Below are 24,907 nucleotides of genomic sequence, written 5' to 3' on the forward strand. Positions count from 1 at the left end.
GTGCCGTGTCACTGTAAACATGGGTGGCCACGCAGCCTACCCGCACAGACCAGGGCTAGATATTGCCTTTTTTTCCAGTTGAGATTCTCTGTACAAAGTCAGTGTGGAACGAGTCTTTATCTCTGTAAGGAGAGATGAGGCAGGGGAGGAGGTTCAGGGGGGATCTGAGGATGAGGACAGTGTACATGGATTAGGGGTTGGGGTCAGGGGGGTCAGGGGATTTAGACGGTGCGAGGTCAGACGCTGCGGGGGGCTCTCTCCAGTTCGTGGGTCCGACGGTTGCGACCCTTCTGCCTCTCCTGCAGGTGTTTCCACTTGGCCGCAAGCCCATGGGCGTTCACGTGGGTGTGAGCGTGCACGAGGCCCTGCTGCTGCTGGTGTAGCTGGACCTGTTGGGATAGGTGTGCTTTCTGCCTCCTCTGCTTCTTTTCCCTCTTCCACACCTGCTCACAGAACTCATCCACGCTGTTCAGGGTCGGGTGGTTCACTAACGACAGGAAGTCACGGTACCATAGCTTCTGATTGGGCGATTCCCGGGCTGGGGGCGTGTCCCAGGGGGTGGTGTGTGTGGCAGCGGTGTGTGTGGTGGTTTCGTCATCACGGTGAATGAGATCGTCAAGGCGTTCGGTGTCGATGACTTCCAGGGTGACCTTTAGGAGCGTCTGCATGAAGCCGTGTTCTACAGCCTGGCACACATACGTCCCAGAATCCTTTTTGTTCAATGTGCGGATCAGTAGGCCCTGCTCCGTACGGACAAAACGATCCTCTGCTTTGATCTGCACAGAGGAGTAATAGAACAAAGTTTGCTTCACTTGACTTAATTGTATCTTACATACTAAGATAAACAACACCACATTTGAGATCCATATGTTCAATATTCTTTGTAGATATGCAGCTCAGACACAGTACCTAGTATTTGTAATACAGTATGCAGTCATTTATACACTGCTCAAAAAATAAAGGGAACACTTAAACAACACAATGTAACTCCAAGTCAATCACACTTCTGTGAAATCAAACTGTCCACTTAGGAAGCAACACTGATTGACAATAAATTTCACATGCTGTTGTGCAAATGGAATAGACAACAGGTGGAAATTATAGGCAATTAGCAAGACACCCCCAATAAAGGAGTGGTTCTGCAGGTGGGGACCACAGACCACTTTTCAGTTCCTATGCTTCCTGGCTGATGTTTTGGTCACTTTTGAATGCTGGCGGTGCTTTCACTCTAGTGGGAGCATGAGACGGAGTCTACAACCCACACAAGTGGCTCAGGTAGTGCAGCTCACCCAGGATGGCACATCAATGCGAGCTGTGGCAAGAAGGTTTGCTGTGTCTGTCAGCGTAGTGTCCAGAGCATGGAGGTGCTACCAGGAGACAGGCCAGTACATCAGGAGACGTGGAGGAGGCCGTAGGAGGGCAACAACCCAGCAGCAGGACCGCTACCTCCGCCTTTGTGCAAGGAGGAGCAGGAGAAGCACTGCCAGAGCCCTGCAAAATGACCTCCAGCAGGCCACAAATGTGCATGTGTCTGCTCAAACGGTCAGAAACAGACTCCATGAGGGTGGTATGAGGGCCCGACGTCCACAGGTGGGGGTTGTGCTTACAGCCCAACACCGTGCAGGATGTTTGGCATTTTGCCAGAGAACACCAAGATTGGCAAATTCGCCACTGGCGCCCTGTGCTCTTCACAGATGAAAGCAGGTTCACACTGAGCACGTGACAGACGTGAGAGTCTGGAGACGCCGTGGAGAACGTTCTGCTGCCTGCAACATCCTCCAGCATGACCGGTTTGACGGTGGGTCAGTCATGGTGTGGGGTGGCATTTCTTTGGGGGGCCGCACAGCCCTCCATGTGCTCACCAGAGGTAGCCTGACTGCCATTGGTTACCGAGATGAGATCCTCAGACCCCTTGTGAGACCATATGCTGGTGCGGTTGGCCCTGGGTTCCTCCTAATGCAAGACAATGCTAGACCTCATGTGGCTGGAGTGTGTCAGCAGTTCCTGCAAGAGGAAGGTATTGATGCTATGGACTGGCCCGCCCGTTCCCCAGACCTGAATCCAATTGAGCACATCTGGGACATCATGTCGCGCTCCATCCACCAACGCCACGTTGCACCACAGTCTGTCCAGGAGTTGGCGGATGCTTTAGTCCAGGTCTGGGAGGAGATCCCTCAGGAGACCATCCGCCACCTCATCAGGAGCATACCCAGGCGTTGTAGGGAGGTCATACAGGCAGGTGGAGGCCACACACTACTGAGCCTCATTTTGACTTGTTTTAAGGACATTACATCAAAGTTGGATCAGCCTGTAGTGTGGTTTTCCACTTTAATTTTGAGTGTGACTCCAAATCCAGACCTCCATGGGTTGATAAATTGAATTTCCATTGATTATTTCTGTGTGATTTTGTTGTCAGCACATTCAACTATGTAAAGAAAAAAGTATTTAATAAGATTATTTATTTCATTCAGATCTAGGATGTGTTGTTTAAGTGTTCCCTTTATTTTTTTGAGCAGTATATAATGTACTGAACAGTGTACCAGTCATTTGATGGACATCATGATTGAAATGCTGTGTTATGTGTAAGGACTAGTGTACGGTGGTTTCATACGTCTTGTCTCCTGTCGCCGTTGACTTGTTTGTACTGCCAGTAGGTGAGTGCTCTCTGGGACTTGGGGCTACACTCCAGGAACGTACTGCTGTTCTCCACAGCATACACTGTCTTATCCAGCACCGTGGGCTGCCCATTCAGGTTATCTACAGGGACACACACAGAGATCATACTGTGAACACAACGTGAACTCAGCACCATTATAATGTGAAGGGAAGAGAGGAATCTTCCATGAGGAGGTTTATTTGTGAATACATACCATGAGGCTGCAGGTCTGAACACTGGGTTAAAGGGTCTCCATTCCTGATGTCCTGTCTCCTTGTCCTCCTGTAAAAACACACGTCAACAGTCAGTTTGCGAGTATGCACGTGCGTGTGTGTGGTTTTGGATGTGCTGTACTTGTGGTTGTGAGCCAGCCAGGCAGATTAGCTAACACCAGTGAGCTTCATACCACTGTAGACCGGCTTAGTTCTAATTACAGGGTGGCTGAGGAATCCAATCAATCAGTCCCTCATAGCTATTTTACACAGCCTGACTAACACAGTTACTCTCAGCCAAGGATACAGAGGGGATGGATTCGAAACACACACATGTATTGTAAACAATGACTGAATAAACAATGGAATATCCAGAGTGAGAAATAGAACAGAGATTTATTCATTGAGAAAGAACAAGTGTCTTCTCTCACATATATTCCCTTCCCCACAGGTCTGTTCTCTCTGAGAGTATCAGAGTATTCAGAGTGTAAAATATGTAGAAATATGAGACCTTCAGGCTAAAGCTCAAATCAATAACCCAACGGAGACTTTATGCGTGGGTGGGAGGCTACAGTGCACACACACACACACACACACACACACACACACACACACACACACACACACACACACACACACACACACACACACACACACCGCCCCTCCATGAACAGCTAGAACCTCGAACACTTTATTTCACCCTGCATTCACCCAAACAGTCTGCCTGCAGATATGACTAACATTAGTTCTCATTGCCAGTAAACACAGCTCAGGGTACGTTTCTGTGTCTTAGGGAGAAATGTGACCTGGCTATCTTCAGGGCTAACAGATCTCATTTTCTGTACACAATGTACTCATTCTTTACAGTCTTTGAATGGGATAAATAGTGCTTGAATATTCACTATGCGATGAGTGTGTGTGTGTGTGTGTGTGTGTGTGCGTGTGTGTGTGTGTACCTCTTGGCCATGGGAAAGTATCGTGAGCACTCGGTCCCATCCCAGGCACAGTAAGGGTCTCTAGCTAGACAGCACTCAGCACACGCCTTCCCGTACACCTCACAGCGATGCAAAGGCATCTGGGATATGCCCAGCTCTGAGCCTAGGTACAACTGTTGCTGTAGAAACAGAACAGGAAACATTCTAAATACCTGATACCATATTTTTTGGCATTATGCAAATGTAAATGGTTTAGAAAGGTTCTCAGTGCCTGGTACAGTACAGTAAAAGAAGGCCTCATCATATTATTACAGGTGAAGGATTCTACAGCACAGTACTTCTACCATTGTCTTCCTCCCCTGGTATTATCACAAGAGATCTGTTGGTTGACATCCTAACAGTAGACATCCGTCTTAGACAGTCAGCATAATTTTAACGTCTTCTAACAAGTGTTGATTTTGTCCTTATACAGTCCTCAGGCTAGGTGTTACCCATGATGTTGACAGGTCACATCAAGTCTGTACTAAGAACACAATTCCATTGTATAAATAGCATAGATACAATTGAGTTAAATTCTTCTATAGTAGTGTCCCTCTCTTCTGCAGCTCAGTGTGTACAGCAAGTTGGGGTGTAAAACACTTGTTTGTGTTGATGAAAGCTGACTACTAGTGCGATACACTCACCTAGAAGCACCACTACTTCATTACATATGAATGTAGCTGACTCTGCCTGTCAGAAATATGATGTATCTCTGTTTAGAGGGTGGATCTGTATGACATGGGCTGTGTTAGGTGTCTCTAGCTTCACTAAGGCCATGATTCTATAATGTAGGACTGCCTAGTACACCCATTACTTTTCCTGTTCTCTTCACGTCATGAGGAATATGATCAGCATTGGTTACCTGCTTCGTGGAGAGTTCCATTGCTGTAATAGCAGTTGGCTCCTAGGACAAAATACATGAGAAATGTCCCAAATGTTACAAACCCATATTTTGATAAAGTAATAATTGTGATGTTGTTTTAGCTGTAGGACTTTAACATAAACATGATCTGATAGCAGTAGGAGTGACCTACCCTGAACACAGTCATCTCCTCCAGTAGAACCTCTTCCAGGTCATGCCAGGACCCTCTGGGGATTGACACCACTTTCAGCACTTTACCCATATCTACAATGCAGAAGCAACATACACACATTCTTAGTGTGTGTGTGCACATATGTGCATGTGTGTGTGTGTGTGTGTGTGTGTACCTGTGCCTATGAACATGACGTCATACTGTCCGTCCTCAGCCTCCACTTTGTCCACCACTATCTGTGTGAACTGGTAGTCCGTGTCGGTCTTGACTATGATTGGTCGGTTGTTGATGGGATAGATGGGGTTAAACATCGCTGGGTGTCCTCTCGCAAATGTTATGACATCATCAGGCAAGTCCTTTGTTGAATCAAATCCTCCGAATGTCTTGCTGGGGCACTGTGGATTAAAAAACATCCATTACTATGTGGATCCTTACCTTCATGTCTTCCACTAGTTTACAATACAAAATGTTATAAAGGTGGTATGGATGTCTTATGTATAGCCCCTTTATGTAAAGTGTGTCCCTCCCTCCTCCACCCAAAGACCCCGTCATGCCCTCACCGTGCCAGGTCGTGGGTATGGTACCCGTCCAGGGGAGGGGAACCCACTGATAGTTAGGGCCGTCCCTGTGGGCATAGGGACCTAGAAACACCCTTCTGATGTCTGCCATGCTGTACAAACACACTGCTGAGCCCTTGAAGATGTTACTGAGGGAGAGAGAGAGAGAGAGAGAGAGAGAGAGAGAGAGAGAGAGAGAGAGAGAGAGAAGTTAATCAATTAGAGATACACATCTACTACAAAAATCTTCTGCAGGATCCATACTTCTCCAATGGGAGTGTAGACAGACAGGTGGCTGACCGAAGTAAGTACCTGGATGTAGTGAACACTGCATAGATGGTGGGGTTCTTAGGATCCTTAGCGCTCATCAGAAACACATCCTCTGAGAACAAAAACAACCAAAAGAAGAGTTAGTGTCGGGAATAAACCGAATACAGTAGACTGGTATACATGTGATATTTGTTTGCCCAAAACACACTCTCACACACTACAGCCCCCTTTTCCAGCCACACAGACACGCATAACATGCAACACAAAGGCTGATGTAAACACTCACGTAGTTCGTCCAAAGTGTGTGTCTATGCCATTGAGTCCAGGTACAGAACACACCAGTCTGGCCTTCAGGAAAGTAGTCCACTTATTCACCAAACTCCTGTGGCCTCCAAAGTCATTCTGATAGAGGAAACACACCAGAGTCCAAACATTTACTACATCCCCCACAAAACAATACTGCAATACAGTAACTGCATTTTGTTATATTAACTATGACTGACACCTGAAAAGACAACAATGGCTTAATGCAGCTGTCTTACAAATTCTCATAATATGTTATCAAAACAAAAGTGACTTTGTTTTTCTGCACACATCGACAGAATACAGGCTCCCAGTGATTTTTGACGGTCTATTAAGACTGACGCCCCAAATATGCTCCGCCTAAATGTATATGGCATTATGAATAATGAATGTATTGTGTTGTGTAGAGAAAAGCAGATACCTCACATACTGAGAGATCAGGCTGGAAGGGTGCGTGTGTGTCCGTGTCTGTGTGTGTAATTGTGTGTGTTGGGCAGGCTAAAGGGTGACAGAGGAGACACCAGTCTCTGCCAATACCAGCCATCATCCTACACTCAGAAAAAAAGGTGCAATCTAGAAGACATTGGCTGTCCCCATAGGAGAACCCTTTGAATAACCATTTTTGGATCTAGGTAGAACACTTTTTGGTTCCATGTAGAACCCTTTATACAGAGGGTTCTACATGGAACACAAAAGGGTTGCACCTGGAACCAATAAGGGTTCTCCTACAGGGACAGCTGAAGAATCCTTTTGTAACAGTACCACCATTGTTATTTACTCTCTCTCTCTGGCTCCAGTGTCATTTTTTAAACCACCTCTCTCTCTCAGGTTTTCCTCAGTAAGAGAACCACACCAAGCACAACAAACCTAAATATAACCTGAGAGGAGAGAGACAACTGGTTAGGAAAGCATCCATTTTGGAAATCCCTTTCATTCATCAACTCTGTTTGAGATAGAGGGAGCTGTTTTAGTCTGAGGTGTCTGAATGTGTTTGTGTTCTGAATGTGTACAGTACCTTGCAGAGCTGTCCGATTCGTGCGTGTGTAGCCTTCCCTGCGTGTTCCCCATCCATAGCGTTCTCTCTGAAGAACAGGTAGATCTTGTCATCCTCGGGGTTGTCACTCTCTGGGATCAGATGGACACTCACAAACCTGGGATCTACACATAAATATATAATATTTAAGAAATTATGAAATGGGAATCAGAAACTTCTTCCCCAGTAAATCGCTAAACATAGTGGGCCAATTGCAACCATCAAAAGTCACCAGATTATCATCAGCTGATTTATTGTTATTAAACCATCAATACATGCTAACATCACCCGCACAGCTGATCTCAATTGCAACCAAAATTTGGCAGCAATTTACCGTTCCCTGACGTGGATGTCAAGGTTATCTTTTAGTCTTGATTGCAGCCAATATTTTTCAAGACCATTTTGCCCTCTGGATGGTGTTACAGTATCATCGGAACAACTTAGTCCTACTTTATGAGCAGACTAAGAGCGATTTATCTATTTGACACAGAAAATCTATTCTGGCAATTTATCCGACATGTTGTATGAATGGAATACTACTGTTGATAGTGTAGTCAATTCTTATTATTTTATTAGTTTCCAATTCTGAAGGTGAATTTGTCTCTAAGTGTCAGTTGAAAAGCAGACTGAAACAGGTTTTCCTCTAGGATTTTTCCTGTGCTTAGCTCTATTCCTTTTATCCTAAAACACTCCTTAGTCGTTGCTGATGACAAGCATACCCATAACATGGTGCAGCCACCACCATGCTTGAAAATATGAAGAGTGGTACTCAGTAATACGATGTGTTGGACTTGCCCCAAACATAACGCTTTGTATTCAGGACGTAAAGTACATGTATTTTCCATGTTTTTTGGAGTTTAGTGCCTTATTGCAAACAGGATGCATGTTTTGGAATAGTTTTATTCTGTACAGGCTTCCTTCTTTTCACTTTAATCATTTAGGTTAGTATTGTGGAGTAACTACAATGTTGTTGATCCATCTGCAGTTTTCTCCTATTACAGCCATTAAACAGTAACTGTTTTAAAGTCACCATTGGCCTCATGGTGAAATCATTGAACAGTTTCCTTCCTCTCTGGCAACTGAATTAGGAAGGACGCCTGTATCTTTGTTGTAACTTCACCATGCTCAAAAATGACGCAGAAAAATTAATCCATGCTTTTGTTACTTCTAGGCTGGACTACTGCAATGCTCTACTTTCCGGCTACCCGGATAAAGCACTAAATAAACTTCAGTTAGTGCTAAATACGGCTGCTAGAATCCTGACTAGAACCAAAAAATTTGGTCATATTACTCCAGTGCTAGCCTCCCTACACTGGCTTCCTGTTAAGGCAAGGGCTGATTTCAAGGTTTTACTGCTAACCTACAAAGCATTACATGGGCTTGCTCCTACCTATCTTTCCGATTTGGTCCTGCCGTACATACCTACACGTACGCTACGGTCACAAGACGCAGGCCTCCTAATTGTCCCTAGAATTTCTAAGCAAACGGCTGGAGGTAGGGCTTTCTCCTATAGAGCTCCATTTTTATGGAATGGTCTGCCTACCAATGTGAGAGACGCAGACTCAGTCTCAACCTTTAAGTCTTTACTGAAGACTTATCTCTTCAGTAGGTCCTATGATTAAGTATAGTCTGGCCCAGGAGTGCGAAGGTGAACGGAAAGGCTGGAGCAACGAACCGCCCTTGCTGTCTCTGCCTTGCCGGTTCCCCTCTTTCCACTGGGATTCTCTGCCTCTAACCCTTTTACAGGGGCTGAGTCACTGGCTTACTGGTGTTCTTCCATGCCGTCCATGGGAGGGGTGCGTCACTTGAGTGGGTTGAGTCACTGACGTGGTCTTCCTGTCTGGGTTGGCGCCCCCCTTGGGTTGTGCCATGGCGGAGATCGTTGTGGGCTATACTCGGCCTTGTCTTAGGACGGTAAGTTGGTGGTTGGAGACATCCCTCTAGTGGTGTGGGGGCTGTGCTTTGGCAAAGTGGGTGGGGTTATATCCTGCCTGTTTGGCCCTGTCCGGGGTATCATCGGATGGGGCCACAGTGTCTTCTGATCCCTCCTGTCTCAGCCTCCAGTATTTATGCTGCAGTAGTTTATGTGTCGGGGGGCTAGGGTCAGTCTGTTACATCTGGGGTATTTCTCTTGTCTTATCCGGTGTCCTGTGTGAATTTAAATATGCTCTCTCTAATTCTCTCTTTCTCTCTTTCTGTCTTTCTCTCGGAGGACCTGAGCCCTAGGACCATGCCTCAGGACTACCTGGTATGATGACTCCTTGCTGTCCCCAGTCCACCTGGCCGTGCTGCTGCTCCAGTTTCAACTGTTCTGCCTGCGGCTATGGAACCCTGACCTGTTCACCGGACGTGCTTGTTGCACCCTCGACAACTACTATGATTATTATTATTTGACCATGCTGGTCATTTATGAACATTTTAACATTTTAACATCTTGACCATGTTCTGTTATAATATCCACCCTGCACAGCCAGAAGAGGACTGGCCACCCCTCATAGCCTGGTTCCTCTCTAGGTTTCTTCCTAGGTTTTTGGCCTTTCTAGGGAGTTTTTCCTAGGGAGTTTTTCCTAGCCACCGTGCTTCTTTCACATGCTTTGCTTGCTGTTTGGGGTTTTAGGCTGGGTTTCTGTACAGCACTTTGAGATATCAGCTGATGTACGAAGGGCTATATAAAAATAAATTTGATTGACTGATTTGATTTGATATTCAATGTCTTTTTGTTCATCTACCAATAGGTGCCCTTCTTTGAGAGGCATTGGAAAACCTCCCTAGTCTTTGTGGTTGAATCTGTGTTTGAAATTCACTGCTCAACTGAGGGACCTTACAGAAAATTGTATGTGTGGGGTACAGAGATGAGGTAGTCATTAAAAAATAATGTTTAACACTATTATGGTGTCACACCCTGATCTGTTTCACCTGTCTTGTCTCCACCCACCAGCAGGTGTCTCCCATTTGTCCCCATTATCTCCTGTGTATTTATACTTGCATTTTCTGTTTGTCTGTGCCAGTTCGTTTTGCCTTGTCAGGTCTTACCAGCGTGTTTTATCATTTTTCCTGCTCTCAACTTTGTTTTTCTAGTCTTTGCGGATCTGATCTATCTGCCTGTCCTGACACTGAGCCTGCCTGCTGTTCTGTCCTTGTTTGACCCTGCCTTAGATTACGAACCTCTGCCTGCCCTCGACCTTCACTTTGCCTGCCCCTTTGTATAATATGGAACTATCCGTCTCCTGTGTCTACATCTGGTTCATATCCTGAGCCGTGATAGTACGAACTGGCCATGACTGACCCAGCAGACTCGGACCAGCTCCGCAACGCTGTCTCCTCCCAAGCAGCCACCATTGGAAGCAACGAGGAGTTCCTTCAAAGACTTATGGAAAGACTCCAGACCATGGCAGAACACCCTGACCATGCTTTCAATGCATTACTGGAGCTATTCCGCGGATTAACTACCAGGCAGAAAGCCACTATGGTAACCTTCTAGAATCTCAGTAACCAGTGACATTTCTCCCCAGCCTACCCCGGCTTTCTGTGAACCCCACTTACCTCCTCCGAAGCACTATGCTGGAGATCTAGGAACCTGCCAGGCGTTTCTCTCCCAGTGCTCCCTCATCTTCGAGCTGCAGCCTTCTTCATTTCCCTCGGATTGCTTGAAGATAGTGTACCTGATAACTCTCATGTCCGGGAGAGCACTTGCCTGGGCTACAGCGGTGTGGAAGCAACAATCCGCCGTTTGCCTCAGTCTGGAGTTTGTGGCGGAGGTAAGAAAGGTGTTTGATTCTCCGTTGTCCGGAAGAGAGGCTGCTGGGAAGCTTCTTCAACTGCATCAAGACTCCTGTACTGTGGCAGACTATGCAGTGTATTTTGGCACTTTTGCTGCCGAGAGTGCCTGGAACCCTGAATCCCTGTTCGACACGTTCCTTCATGGATTATCGGAGGTGATATCTGATGAGCTCGCAGCCTGGGAGCTGCCCATGGATCTCGACTCTCTCATAGCTTTGACCATACGGATCGATGGGCGGCTACGGGGAAAGTAGGAGGGAGAGGAGGAGCGCTATTCCTGGCCACACTCGCTCATCCACGATTCCCACCTCGCCTCCGAGAAATCCCGGAAGTTCCCGAAGTCTACAGGGCTGAGAGAATCCGATGTCACCCGAATTCCCTCGAGAATCACAGACTTATCTCCTCTGGAGCCTATGCAACTGGGGAGGGCTAGATTGTCTCCTGTTGAATGCTTGCACAGACTGAGCAGCAAGAGCTGTCTGTATTGTGGTACAACAGGACATTACATATCAACCTGTCCATTAAAAGACCAGGCTCATCAGTAGTATGAATATGCTGGTGAGCCGTACGGGGAGTTTCCAATCTCCCCTTACTCGTACCCCTCTTCATGCCATCCTGCTGTGGGGTGACCGGTCCAAATCTCTCTGGCTGCTCATTGACTCGGGCCGACAAGAGTTTTATGGACACTACGCTAGTGTTGGAGCTGGGTATCTCCACACAACCCCTTTCCATTCCCATGGATGTCACTGTGCTGGATGGGCACTTTATTGGCAGAGTTACCCACAATACGGTTCCTATCAACCTGCGAGTGTCAGGTAATCCCAGTGAGTCTATGCAGTTCCTACTCATTGAATCCCCTTATGTACCAATGGTTTTGGGGTTTCCATGGCTCCAGAGGCACAATCCTCTGATCGACTGGGCTACTAGATCTATCATGTGTTGGAGTCCGTTCTGTCATGCACATTGTCTGAAGTTAGCACAGCCTGCCCCGGGAACGTCTTTTTGTGGGCTTGGGAAAAGTCTCGGATCTCTCCGCTGTTCCTGCGGAGTACCAGGACCTCCAGGAGGTTTTCAACAAGGTAAGCACCGCATCTCTTCCTCCGTATCGAATCTACGACTGCGCCATCGACCTCCTCCTGGGTACTACAACACCTCGGGGGCCGAATTTATTCCCTGTCGGGTCCGGAGACCAAGACTATGGAGAAGTACATTGGGGACTCTCTTGCGGCAGGGAGTATTCATCCATCTGTCTCCCCTGCTGGCGCAGGGTTCTTCTTTGTGGAGAAAAAGGTCAAAACCCTGCTTCCGTGTATTGACTACCGGGGCCTTAATGATATCATGGTTAAAAACCGTTACCACTCATCTCCTCAGTTTTCGTACCTCTCCAGGGGGCTACCATCTTCTCGAAGTTGGACCTTCGGAACACCTACTATTTTGTTCGGATACAGGAAGGAGACAAATGGAAGACAGCCTTTAACATGGATAGCGGGCTCTATGAGTACCTAGTGATGCCATTCGGACTGTCCAGCGCTCCCGCAGTGTTCCAGGCCCTTGTCAATGATGTGCTCCGCGACATGTTGAACCAGTTCGTGTTTGTCTACCTCGACGACCTCCTCATTTTTTCCCAGTCAGCTTAAGTGCACGTCCCCCACGTCCAACAGGTCCTCCAGCATCTCCTGGAGAACTAGCTGTTTGTTAAAGCAGAGACGTGAATTCCATCGGCTCCACCATCTCTTTCCTAGGATACGTCATCGGTGCAGGAAATATTCAGATGGATTCTGACAAGGTGAGAGCGGTGGTGGATTGGCCTCAACCCACATCCAGAGCGCAGCTGCAACATTTTCTGGGATCTGCACATTTCTACCGCCGCTTCATCCGGCATTACAGCACCTTGGCTTCCTCCTTCCTCAGCACTCACCTCTCCCAAGGTTCCTTTCATATCGTCTCCAACAGCAGACCGGGCATTCTCAGATCTCAAGCATCGATTCACTACAGCTCCCATCTTAATCCATCCGGACCCGTCCCATCAGTTTGTGGTGGAGGTCGATGCCTCTGACGTCGGAGTAGGGGCTGTCCTGTCCCAGTGTTCTGCCCAGGACTAAAAGCTGCATCCCTGTGCCTTCCTTTCCCATCGTCTTAACCCAGCTGAGAGGAACTATGATGTGAAAAATTGAGAGCTACTCACAGTTAAGATGGTGTTGGAGGAGTGGAGGCACTGGTTAGAGGGGGCATCCATTCTTACTGTCGGACTGACCATAAGAATCTGGAATATGTCTGAACCGCCTTGTGCCTCAACTCAAGGCAGGCTCAAGGCTATTATTCACTCTCCTACATGCTAACTGGATGTTTGTCCCAGACTCTGTCCATTCTCCGGTCCTGGAACGGGCCCATTCCTCCAGACTCACCTGCCATCCTGGCTCTCGTCGGACTTTGGCTTTCATCCGACAACGTTTTTGGTGGCCCACCATGGTTTCTGACGTCTCAGAGTTCGTCGCCGGCTACACTGCGTGTTCTGACAATAAGACTCCGCAGCAAGCTCTGGAGGGCCTCCTTCAACCACTCCCGGTTCCTCATTGCCCCTGGTCTTATATTTCCTTGGACTTCATCACTGGTCTCCCGCCGTCAGATGGGAATACCGCCATCCTAATGGCGGTGGATAGGTTTTCCAAAGCTGGCCATTTTATTCCCCTTCCCAAGTTGCCCTCAGCCAAGGAGACTGCCCAGCTCATGGTGCTGGGCAGGGGATCCCCTCGAGCAGGGGATTCCAGTACCTGGTTGACTGGGAGGGTTATGGCTCGGAGGAGAGGTGCAGGGTTACCTCTAGGAACATCCTGGACCCAGCCCTCATCACTGAGTTCCGGCACCCCGGTCAACAAGCTATGTGCCCAGTTAGGACTCCAGGTTGCGCCCGGGATGAGGAGGGAGGGGGGGTACTGCTACACCCTGATCTGTTTCACCTGTCTTGTGCTTGTCTCCACCCCCCACCAGGTGTCTCCCATTTTCCCCCATTATCTCCTGTGTACTGATACCTGCATTTTCTGTTTGTCTGTGCCAGTTCGTCTTGTCTTGTCAGGTCTTACCAGCGTGTTTCCCGTTTCTCCTGCTCTCAAGTTTGTTTTTCTAGTCTTCCCAAATCTGACCTATCTGCCTGTCTTGACCCTGAGCCTGCCTGCCGTTCTGTCCCTGTTTGACCGTGCTTTGGATTAAGAACCTCTGTCTGCCCTCGACCTGGCCTTTGCATGCCCCTTTGTATAATAAATAGTATCGAACTATCCGCCTCCTGTGTCTGCATCTGCGTCATATCCTGAGTCGTGATATATTGCACACAGAGTGAGTCGATATTTCATTGGGGGCAAGAGTGAAGAATCCAGACCAGCTGTCCGCATACAGTTATTGGCATAAATTCTTGACATGCTAACAACGAGAGATCAATTGATCTGTTGGTCTATCCTTGTGGGTTTTTCGTTGCAATGCAGCTTAATTTAGGCCACAGGTGCATGTAATTTCCCATTCATAGTGTTTTAAGAAATCCAGCGGTAACCTCAGGAGCGTGTTAAGTTCTGCCTGTTCGTTGCAATCGAGCCACTGTGTCTGCTACCACTCCCCCACTACAGCCATGTCAATCATGGAGGATTTAAACTTAATGCTGCCTATTCTTGTTATTCCCTTTCCCTCCTTCTTTTGTCCTCCCTCTCACGCTTCTCTGTCTTCTCTGTATGTCTCCTTTGTTCTCTTACTATGTGAAAAACTTGATGTCTCAGTTTCTGTCTCTGTCTTTTTAGTTTCTGTCTTTGGAAACACTTTCTGTCTCAATTTGAGACGAAATGCATTAAATCAGACTGGTCTGCATGCCAACAGACTGTTAGCTTGCTGAGCTATAGCCTGGGCATCAACTTGGGGAGCTAACACAAGTCTTCAGTACTCAAGCAAGGTTTTTCATCATGCAAGCATAGTTCACTGAACTGAGAACTGAGAATGCTCTTTATTTCCATCTCACCATTCAGCCAGCGGGAGTCGTGTTGCTCAGTTCTGATGGGGTGATGCTGTCCCAACGTACGGAAGATGGCAAAATCCCGCCCCATGAAGTCCGCTGACGTCCCAGAATACAGCTCGCCATCTGGAGGACAGGGGAGGAGGACAATATCAGGTGTATGTGTGAACGTGTGTGTGCATGCTGCAATATATGTTTTTGTGTGTGCGCATGTGAGTGTTTGTGTAACCTGTGTGTGTGTGCGTCTCATGACCTTTCGTGTACAGGTGTCAAGTGTCTGTATTAGTCTATCAGGTACAGTATGGTGCCTGCAGGCTTAACAGTACAGGTAGAATATGTTCTCACAAGGAACACCTTCATCTACCAGATAATGAACCAGAACAAATAAGTGTGAAAGTCAGATTTAACAGGAAGAGACTCAGAGGGCCAGGTGGTTGCATTAAGAGAGCATTAAAGGAGGGAGGGGGGATTAAGAAAAAGAGAGGAGAAGGGGCTCCTCTCTTTGGCTCAGTTGGTAGAGCATGGTGTTTGCGACGCCAGGGTCGTGGGTTCAATTCCCACGGGGGGCCAGTAGGAATAAAAAAAAATACAAATGTATGAAATGTATGCATTCACTACTGTAAGTCGCTCTGGATAAGAGCGTCTGCTAAATGACTAAAATGTAAAATGTAACATGGATGGGAGGATATCGAGGAGAGAGAGGAGTTGGGAGACAGGAGGAAGTGGAGAGAAAGAGAAGGAAGGAGACAGGGTGAGAGAGAGGAGGGATAAAGGTGAAAAGACAAAGGGGAGAGAAAGAGAGGGAGGGATACAGGGTGAGAAAGTGGAGATGTGAGAAAGAGAAGCAAGGAGATGGGGTAAGAGGAGAGACAGGAGGAGATAAAGGGTGATGGAAAATGACCATCTATTGGTTGGAGTGATGTGATGTCATAAAGTATGACTGGTTCTGGTGATGAACATGGTGAAGAAATGAAGCTGACACACATGCATCCACTACACATAGGCTTGGAAATTAGTGGGTGTCCACTGTAGAGCACTCCTAATGATGAACACTATATATAGCCAGCCCTGTCATTCACCCACTTCCTCTCAGCTGTAAATATGCTTAATGAATGAGTGGAGATGAGTGAAGAGGTACAACTCCCTCTTTATGTGGTGAATAGTTCTGGGTGAAATTAGTGCCTTAAAAAAAAAGTTGGGTGTGCTTGTTTGTTTGGGTCACTCACCGATGAGCATGGACGCTGTGAGCAGCTTGGGGTCATAAGGGCTCTTCCCTCGACCGTTCTCTATCAGGGGCTCCAGCCTGAACACACTGTCCTGTTACATGAAAAATAGGTCAAAAGAAAGAGCATTTAGAATTCAGAGTTTATTGCATTTTCCTATTGATATCAACGCATGATGTTGGCGTCCTTGAAAAAAAATCTCTCTTTTTTCAGAATTAGATGTTTTACTTTCTCCTAGAGTCACTTTAACCAGGGGCCCCAGCCAGGGCAGTAAAGAGAGGAGACTGCTATACTCAGAGCTATTCTCCCTCTCTAATTCTCTGAAAATGACTGCAGTCTAATGAATAGGAAACACATTTATAAGCCTGACTCACTAACATTGAGAGGAGACATAGAACACGCACGCACGCACGCACGCACACACGCACACACACACACACAGCGAATTGGGAAACCTCTAAACAATGAAACTCTGTTTAATTTTCCACCTTATTTACTGAATGAATAAAAACATTTTTCCTAAGGCCATGAACAAATCGTTACGAGAGATTACCTCACACTCCACGGTTTATGATTTTAAATCGAAACCCAAAACCATAGTCTCACATTTCAGTGAAGAGTTTTTCTTAATACTATAGTCTAGCTGTAGCTCATACAAGACTTGAATTAGTCAGAACCATGACATGCCCTATGCGGAAGACACATTTCAGTTGAATGCATTCAGTTGTACAACTGACTAGGTATCCCCATTCCCCTTTCCCTTTTCTTCTACCACGGTTCATATTGGTCAGTAAATAGTAGAATACTAGAGCTATAACTGCAGTAAGCTGACAGATGGCTGAATAGGGTATTACCGGTTGGTATACCTCTAGTTTCTTCCCCACCTCCAAGTAGGCGCAGACAGGGTGGAAGGCTCCGGTTCCACATACATACAGATGGGTCTGGTTAAACGGCTGCAACACCTTGATGAAGTTAGCGCATTCCCTCTGGAGATAGAGAAAGAGAGATATTTTATATGGCATGGGTTTGCCAGGAGATAAACAGTTTCTGTAAACAACTAAAATAGAGGATAAAGCTGTCTAAAGCTGTTGGGTCAAAACCCAGTCCTTTCCATTTGGGTCAAAACCCAGTCCTGCCCACTTGGGTCAAAACCCAGTTTGCCCATTAGGGTCAAAACCCAGTTTGCCCATTTGGGTCAAAACCCAGTTTGCCCATTTGGGTCAAAACCTAGTTTGTTCATCAGAAGCAGGCCCTCCTATAGAGCTGATCCACTGGACAGAGAAAAGGGTTAACCCTCTCTGAACGTAACACAACATCACATAGAGCTATGCAGAAAAACAAACATTTAAATTGAGGGAATTAAGGGCATCTGTAATCAGAATTAAAGGCTTGTCCTGTCTGTAGAATATATAGGTAATTTTCCAGGAATATTTAGCGTTTACCTGATCAACATATGAATAACAGTGTTAGGAAAAGGAACAGCCCTGATTGATTTTACTGTACAAATGACATCATGGCCAGGCCTGCTGAGTGAGTCACGGTTGTGGTGTTTTAGAGATAATCCAGACTGTTGTGCTGTGTAATAACTCAACAACTCGCTGTTCAGATTGAGACCAGTAATCTGTAATTCTCAGTTATCTTTTATTCACTCCATCCTTCTCCTCTCTCTCCCTTTGCCTCTCCCCACGTGTACTCATGATCTCTCCAATCCAGACTCCTGATCAGAAAGGCTCAGAGACATCTGAGTATTAAAACAGCCAGGATTTTTATGATGGACATCAACAGTAAGACTTTCAATGCATAACTGCGTTGCAACCAACCAACAAACGTCCCACAACAACAAAATGTTATGAGTATCACATACTGTAACCTCGTCTGAGCTTACTGTGTAGTGTGTGTGTGTGTGTGTGTGTGTGTGTGTGTGTGTGTGTGTGTGTGTGTGTGTGTGTGTGTGTGTGTGTGTGTGTGTGTGTGTGTGTGTGTGTGTGTGTGTGTGTGTGTGTGTGTGTGTGTGTGTGTGTGTGTGCGCATGTCTCCATGCTGCGAAGACAGTTTCCCCCTATGATCTGTCAGCACTTGCCTGAGCAGGCAGCAGGCCTGATCTCATATGAAAATGAATGTCATCACACTGACGGAAAAAGAGAAAAAAGAACCACAAATAATGCATGACTAAGTTTCTCTGCCTTTAGTAGGTCACCAACAGAAAGCAGCTCTGTTGATTGTATATGCCTTTGTTGTCATCTGAAGAGCTGTCTGTCATTTCAGGGTGGTTTACCTGGTTGATGATCAATAAGGTTAATGTTTCTCATGCTGGTGTGATTTAGATGGTGTTAAAGTTTCTTGTGAGATCAGGGTGAACAGTGTGAACCCATTGGCCAAACCATGCACTGAACCAGCAGAGTTTGTATGATGGAAGTTAGTGAAGCTTGGATGTAAAGACCCGTAATCTAACTTTTAGGCACAACATTATTTTTCCTGGCCCTGTGTATCACCCTCCCTTCTTCATAGATGTACAGTAAATTAGCAATTTTCTCTCTCTCCTTCACTGTCTTCCCCATGGCATGTTCACAAGTGTCTTTGTTGCAGTTTATCAAAGAGCATCTGTGGTCTTTCTTCCTCTCCTCCTTGTCTCCTATGCCCTTCAAACACAAAGACCTTCCTTCAGGGCTCCCCGCTCATCTCTGCCAGAATGTTTACAGAAAACACATGCACATACACACAAAAGACCCAATGGCCCTTCAAAATCAGCCCTATAGAAACTCAGCAGAAGCTGACCCTGTGCCTGTGATCTCAGTGAGGCAGATACAGCGGTGCTAAGATCTTATATTGCAGGCAGTACATGGCCCCAGGCTGTATCTGAGAGGAAAGTCAGAAGGAGAGAGATGCAACTGTGTCTCTTTGGGTGTTTACACAGTGTACTGCTTGTATTGAGACAGATATACAGGACAAATATACAGTACATGGCTGAGCTAGTCATGCAAGCAAGACACACAGTATTGAAGTGCCACTGGTATCGACATGACTCTTCATAGACTAAGGAAAACACACACCTAAATGAACTTGTGATATGTCATATGACTGTGTGGACAGAAACCGTGCAGCATTTGCAACTAACAAATACACATGTCTCGACAAAGCCATAGCTGTTAGGATACTGCTCCTGTGTTGAAAGTAGTGACTGTAAGCCCATTGGCTGTCCACTGTTAACCCTGGATCGAAGCGGCTAGCTCAACTTCTCTATGGTTGGACTCTAGATGACTAAGGTCATGTGATGTCTCTAACTTGGCCAGCGGATTATGATCAGATTCAAAGATTTCTGTCCATGTGACAACACACAGACTATACCAACACTGTAATGTAAAAGGCAGTACTCCGGGAGGGAGAGCTAGTGTAAAGGCAGTACTCCGGGAGGGAGAGATAGTGTAAAGGCAGTACTCCTGGAGGGAGAGTCAGTGTAAAAGGCAGTACTCCAAGAGGGAGAGATAGTGTAAAAGGCAGTACTCCGGGAGGGAGAGACAGTGTGAAAGGCAGTACTCCGGGAGGGAGAGACAGTGTAAAAGGCAGTACTCCGGGAGGGAGAGACAGTGTGAAAGGCAGTACTCCGGGAGGGAGAGACAGTGTAAAAGGCAGTACTCCGGGAGGGAGAGACAGTGTAAAAGGCAGTACTCCAAGAGGGAGAGATAGTGTAAAAGGCAGTACTCCGGGAGGGAGAGACAGTGTAAAAGGCTGTACTCCGGGAGGGAGAGACAGTGTGAAAGGCAGTACTCCGGGAGGGAGAGACAGTGTAAAAGGCAGTACTCCGGGAGGGAGAGACAGTGTAAAAGGCAGTACTCCAAGAGGGAGAGATAGTGTAAAAGGCATTACTATGTGAGCGAGAGATGTGTGATGTATAAGATGAGGTAGCTACTCACCATGAGGTCCTTCCCTGCCCATTTACACTCATCTCTTCTGGAGGTGGATGCAGGCCACGGGATCTACACAGACACAGAAAGATAAGGATACTTCACTACACAATACACATGGATACATTAAATCAGACACTAACTTTAACCAGTCTCTAACCCTAACATCTTGACCAAGCAGCTGGTCAGCTAACATTCCTTACATTAGCTGAGGTGCTTCTGCCAGCAGCGTCGCTAAAAATGTACTTTTGGAGGAGGTGGGGCATATTTTTTAGATTGCGTTGATATATGTGTGTGTGTCTGCGTGCACCTACAGTATGTACGTTCACGTGTGTATATGTGTGTGGTAGGGGTAGAGGAGTCACAATGAGATTTGTTCTCCACTTTGTTTCCGTTTACTCTATTATTCATCCAGGTGTGCAGGGAGCGGCTAACATGCCTGGCGCAGCGTGAGATCCTGTGCGACAGCTTAGGTCTGAATTATTCATAAGTCATTTCTCTATAGAAAGAGAGTCTCTGGATACCTGGCTGAGACTGGCTTAGACTGACAGGGGTTGGGGAAGATATGCAGACAGACAGACTGCAAACAGACTTGTATGTATGAGAGTGTTTACATTTGACATCAAATCAAAGTGTATTTGTCACATACACGTGTTTAGTAGATGTTAATGCGGGAGTAGCAAAATGCTTGTGTTTCTAGCTCCAACAGTGCAGCAATATCTAACAAGTAATATCTAACAAAACACACAATCTAAAGTAAAGGAATGGAATTCAGAATATATAAATATATGGACGAGCAATGTCAGAGCGGCATAGACTAAGATACAGTAGAATAGAATACAGTGTATACATATGAGATGAGTAATGCAAAATATGTAAACATTATTAAAGTGACTAGTGTTCCATTATTAAAGTGGCCAGTGATTTCAAGTTTATGTATATAGGGCAGCAGCCTCTAATGTGTTAGTGATGGCCATTTAACAGTCTGATGGCCTTGAGATGGAGACTGTATTTCAGTCCCAGCTTTGATGCACCTGTACTGACCTCGCTGTCCGGATGATAGCAGGGTGAACAGTCAGTGGCTTGAGTGGTTGTTGTCCTTTATGATCTTTGGCCTTCCTGTGACATTGGGTGCCATGGGCGGTGCAGTTGCCGTACTAGGCTGTGATACAGCCCGACAGAAAGCTCTCAATTGTGCATCTGTAAAGGTTTGTGAGGCTTTTAGGTAAGAAGCCACATTTCTTCAGCCTGCTGAGGCTCTGTTGCACCTTCTACATCACATTGTCTGTGTTGGTGGACCATTTTGGTTTGTCAATGATGTGTACGCCGAGGAACTTGAAGCTTTCCACCTTCTCCACTGCGGTCCCGTCGATGTGGATAGGGGGGCGCTCCTTCTGCTGTTTCCTGTAGTCCACGATCAGCTCCTTAGGTTTGTTGACGTTGGGTGGGAGGTTATTTTCCTGGCACCACATTCCCAGGGCCCTCACTTCCTCCCTGTAGGCTGTCTTGTCATTGTTGGTAGTCAGGCCTGCTACTGTTGTGTCGTCTGCAAACTTGATGATTGAGTTGGAGGCGTGCGTGGCCACGCAGTCATGGGTGAACAGGGAGTACAGGAGGGGGCTGAACATGCATCCTTGTGGGGCACCAGTGTTGAGGATCAGCGAAGTGGCGGTGTTGTTTCCTACCTTTTTCACCTGGGGGCAGCCTGTCAGGAAGTCCAGGACCCAGTTGCACAGGGCGGGGTTCAGACCCAGGGCCTCGAGCTTAATGATGAGCTTGGAGGGTACTGGTCTTGGAGGGTATGTTGTTGAATGCTGAGCTATAGTGAATGAACAGCATTCTTACATAGGTATTCCTCTTGTCCCGATGGGATAGGGCGGTGTGCAGTGCAATGGTGATTGCATCATCTGTGGATCTATTGGGGAGGTAAGCAAAGTAGCAGTGGTCGAGTGTTTTAGCAGCGAGAGTACTACAGTCAATGTGTTGAAAGAACCTCGGTAACGTTTTCCTCAAATTTGCTTTGTTAAAATCCACAGCTACAATAAATGCAGCCTCTGGATATGTGGTTTCCAGTATGCATAAAGTTTTGTGAAGTTCTTTGAGGGCCGTCGTGGTATCGGCTTGAGGGGGAATATACACGGCTGTGACTATAACCGAAGATAATTCTCTAGGGAGGTAATATAGCCGGCATTTGATTGTGAGGTGTTCTAGGTTGGGTGAACAAAAGGACTTGAGTTCCTGTATGTTATCACAATCACACCATAAGTAGTAATTCCTGTATGCGCAATGAACTGAGAACCCAACTGGCTGAACGGACCCAGACAGTATATCCTGAGAGAGCCATGCTTCCGAGAAACAGAGTATGTTACAATCCCTGATGTCTCTCTGGAAGGTAATCCTCGCCCTGAGCTCATCAACTTTGTTATCCAGAGACTGAACAATAGCAAGTAACATAATCGGAAGCGGTGGGTGGTGTGCGCGCGCCTCCTGAGTCGGACTAAAAGTCCACTCCGAGTACCTTTTTTCCACCTGCGGTGTTTTGGAACTGCCTCTGGAATCAGTTCAATTGCTCTGAAGGGTACGAACAAAGGTTCCGATTCGGGAAAGTCAAATTCCTGGTCATAATGCTGGTGAGTTACCGCCACTCTGATTTCCAAAATTTATTCCCGGCTGTATGTAAAAACACAAAACATTTCCTGGGCTAATAATGTAAGAAATACCACATAAAAAAAATACTGCAAAGTTTCCTAAGAGCTAGAAAAACGGCAGCCCTGTCCGTCAGCGCCATTTAACATTTTAGTAATTTAGCAGACGCTATTATACAGAGCGACTTACAGTAGTGAGTTTATACATTTTCATATTTGTTCATACTGTATTGTATGTAAAAGTGTGTTGATATTGACCAAATGTAACTGTTACCGTTGCAAGGACGTTGCTGATGTTGACTTGGTTGTAATGTATCATAGATAGTTATTAATGTATTATAAGGTGTACAGTACTGGTGCCAGGGATCTGCTGATGTTAACTAGGTTATTAAAATGCATCATAAATAGGTTATATGTGTATTATATGTTCAGTACAGTACCTGTGCCAAATTACTGCTGAATTGACCAGGTTATGATGTATTATAAGGCGTTCAGTACCTGTGCCAGGTCTCTGCTGATGTTGAGCAGGTTGAAGGAGAATATGTGGTCCTTGGCTCCCACCACCAGACGACCCTTCTCCTCATCCAATAGGAACGTGTGGTAAGCTGAGCTATTGGCCAGGCCCTCAAATGTCACCAAGTTATTGGACTCCAACATCTCTATAAAGAGAACAGAGGGAGAGAGAGCATTGAACATTTACAATAAAAGACCGCAGTAATTCCTACGGTTTCTGATATACCCTGGGAAATAAATACATTAGACTTAAGAGAAAAAAAGAGAGAGTGAATAAGGGAGACAGTGAAGTCTTAGCATACACAGCATCTAATAGCATCTTATAGCAGACATCATGATGTGTCTCCTCAGTATATTCACCATGACAGAGAGGAAACATCCCATCCCAGACATGCAGCAGGGTCCCCACTGGTTGAATCAATGTTGTTTCCACGTCACTTCAATTAAATTACATTGAACCAACGTGGAAAAGATGTTGAATTGACGTCTGTGCTCAGTGGGTCTAGATCTCAACTCCAAAAGCCTAGGGAGCTACCAGAGAGAGAGCGAGAGAGCGAGAGAGCGAGAGAGCGAGAGAGCAAGGGAGCGAGAGAGCGAGAGAGCGAGAGAGAGCTTTGGCTCAGATTTCATATCTCTCTGTTGATTGTGTTCTCTCTTGCCCATCACACATTCTCCCTCACACCCTCTTCCCCACACTAGCTTGCATCCAACAAAATGTTTTCTATGAATCAGCACTGCCAACCGTGCTTAGACTGTGTGGCCACTCGGGCAGTGCCTATGCTGAAGAGCCAACGACCAAATGGTCTGGCTGGGGGAACTGACCTTGACTGGGCCAGTCAAGCAGAACTAGATCACAGAGCCAACTCACAGTGGAAAACAGAGACTATTCTCCATACACTATTATGACCAGCCAGTCTCAGTGTAGACACTGGTTAATTACTGCAAACCACAATAAATAGCCAGCCCAGTGTTTTTGCTGTGTAATGCCTGGGTGCTTGAACAGGTTAGGCAAACAGAGCTAGACTATATATCTCACAATGGAAAACTGTGGGGAATATGAATATGACACTGGAGTAAAAATAGCACAATAATGACTGTCTGGATGTCTGTTTTCCTGTAGGCTCTGGTGAAGAACTTCAAACCACTACAACAACCATTTGGTCATTGTCAACTAACAGCCCAGTATTATGCAATGCAATATTTCCCACATTTTTGTCTGAGGGGTGTTATTTTGACTGCCAGGGGTGGGAGTTATCGATTACATGTAAACTGATTACAAAAAATGGTAACTGTAATCGGTTACATTACCAGCAAACATATTTTAATCAGATTACAGATACTTTTGAAAAACTAGATGATTACTTCTTGGATTACTTTTAAATAAAGGATGTTTGTGGAAAAAAATACATTACGACACCTTGCTCAATTACATTCATTTCAGCATTGAAAAAGATGACGTTTGTTCCACCTGAGTGAGTCTGACCACAAGTCAGAGACCACTATGATGATACACCAAATGCATTTAATGGATCCTTTTTGTCATCTTCTAATGACTTTTAAGGGGAAAGTAACCCAAAAGTTTACTGAAAGTAAACCGCCTTTTGAGATTATACTGTCACCATTACCTGGTACCAAAATTGTTTCTCTCAAACCTAAACCTCTCTAACACATCATCTCTAAACACACACACACACACACACACACACACACACACACACACACACACACACACACACACACACACACACACACACACACACACACACACACACACACACACCATTCCTTCTCACACTCTCTCCTCACCCAATAAA

The 24,907-nt window shown here is 46.1% G+C and overlaps 1 pseudogene; it reads right to left on the reverse strand.

Annotated features, from left to right (window-relative positions):
- Positions 1-205: 205 nt before the first annotated feature.
- LOC106561204 (semaphorin-3ab-like) overlaps positions 206-24,907 on the reverse strand; it is a 62,065-nt pseudogene continuing 37,363 nt past the window's right edge.

This window comes from Salmo salar, chromosome ssa17, assembly GCF_905237065.1.
Source record: "Salmo salar chromosome ssa17, Ssal_v3.1, whole genome shotgun sequence".
Lineage (NCBI taxonomy): Eukaryota > Metazoa > Chordata > Actinopteri > Salmoniformes > Salmonidae > Salmo > Salmo salar.